We start from the raw sequence: 2,330 nt of genomic DNA on the forward strand, positions 1-2,330 counted from the left end.
TGCAATGTGGCTAAGTATGCAAGTGAAGAGGTATATAGATGGGTCTTTGAGACCAGAGGGGCTCTGGTTCCAAAGACAATGAATCCAGAGGCTCTGGTTGCAAAGACAATAAAAAAGATGTATGAGAAAATGGTTAAGGGTATGGGAAAGAGGACAGAGGTTGAGCCTTTGAGACCAGAGGGGCTCTGGTTCCAAAGACTTTGAATCTAGAGGCTCTGGTCTTTAGTACCAGAGGCTCTGGTCTTAAAGACGATGAAATGAAGTATGAAAATATGGTTAAGTCCATGTGAAGTGAGAAGAGGGAGACTCTTTGGGTTTGATGAAAGAAGGGTGTGGTGTATGTCAAGTCGTAGATGGGAACTTGATATTGCTGGTTTCAAAGGATTTGGAAACCAGAGGCTCTGGTCTTTAGAACCTGGTTGAAAAGGTGATACTTAGTGGAGAAAACTAAGTATTTGCTTTGGACCAGAGGGGATCTGGTTCCAAAGGCGATGATGATTGTTTGCCAAATATTAATCGAAGTGATTCTAAATGGCCAGAGGCTCTGGTCTGTAGGGCCAGAGGCTCTGGTTTAGGATACTTGAAGTTTATGGCAAATATATATATATATATATTGCCTTTAAGTGGTGAGATTCAGCATACCCATCTTGCTGACTAGGAATAAAAATCTTTTCTCATCAAGAGCTTTTGTGAAAATGTCAGCAAGTTGAATCTCAATGGGAACAAAATACATTTCTATATTCCCTTTTTCAACATTATCTTTCAAAAAATGGTACCTTACATCGATGTGCTTGGTCTTGGAATGCTGCACTGGGTTTGCAGAGATTGTTATTGCATTTTTGGAGTCACAGAGGATAGGGACTTTGTCATAATGGAAACCATAGTCCTTGAGCTGAGTCTTCATCTAGAGAACTTGTGAACAACAACTAGCAGCAGCAACATACTCTGCTTCTGCTGTGGATGTTGATACATAATTTTGTTTTCTGGATGTCCAACTTACCAGCTTATCCCCAAGAGTTGACAGCTTCCAGACGTGCTCTTTCTATCAAAATTTGCAACCTGCATGATCTGCATCTGTGTAGGCTATTAGATCAAAGCCAGAATTCTTTGGATACTAGAGACCCAATGATGGAGTTCCCTTGAGGTATCTAAAGATCCTCTTGACTGTAGAGAGATGGGATTTTTAAGATTTGATTGATATCTTGCACAAAGACATGTGGCAAACATAATATCTGGTCTACTAGCAGTTAGATTCAAAAGTGATCCTATCATGCCTCTGTAGGTTGTTACATCCACAGGTTTGCCTGATGGATCAACAAATAACTTAGCGCCTGTAGCCATAGGTGTTCTCATCGAAGATGAATTTGAGAGAGAGTATTTCTTCAGAAGGTCAGTCACATACTTGGACTGATTAATGAAAATCCCTTCTGAAGTTTATTTTATTTGAAGACCAAGGAATAGCTGAAATAGGTATTGGAGATATGATCGATGAGAAATTACGCAAGTAAAATCTCAGGAAATATCTGTTCAGAAAATGTACTCGTTTCCAAAAAAAAATTGTTTACTTCCCGAAAACATTTATTTAAAAACTTCTAGAGACTCCCCCTAGAAAGTAGATTATAGTAATGTTTCAGTTCAGCTCAAAAATTAAAAAAAATAAAGGAAACATTTTTTAGCACGGAGCCTGAACTGGGTGTTTAGAAACCACACTCGGTAAAGCATGGGTCCTGAACTGTGTTGTTCAGAAGCCTTGTTTGGACAATGTACAACTCCCCCTGAATTTGTGCATCATTGGTATAATATTCTGATCAGCGCGATAATGACACACCTGCAAAATCAGATCAAATAGATTTTGGTACCCAAACGAACTTGGGTCCTTATTTGTTAGTATCAGGTTGCGGGATGTTATAACTGCCAAACCATCTATTTTTGTTAGATGTTTTCTTTTTCGCGCTTTTAACAGGATGATTATATACAAATAAAATTCATACAGATTATTGTTATTGTTAAATCCCATAATTCATAAAATGAAAAAGTAATGAAAAACAATAAGTGATGAAGAACCAAAAGACTGATGAAGACATCAAGGCAGAATTGACTAAGTCTGGAGAACAACTAAAGGGCCGATGGACAACCAGGGATGCAATGGAAAGAGCATCTTCATCGCCCCTCTGGTCAACAACACTTAGAGAATTATTCAGCAATTCATCCAGAGACATACGATGAAGATTTAAAGATAAGGATGATTCTTCATACCATGGAAGACAGCTGGAGATGACAAGTCGACATCTACACTTCAAGTTTATCTTAATATTAAAGTTTATCAATAG

Source organism: Cynara cardunculus (assembly GCF_001531365.2).
Source record: "Cynara cardunculus var. scolymus isolate 2C chromosome LG 2, CcrdV1, whole genome shotgun sequence".
Lineage (NCBI taxonomy): Eukaryota > Viridiplantae > Streptophyta > Magnoliopsida > Asterales > Asteraceae > Cynara > Cynara cardunculus.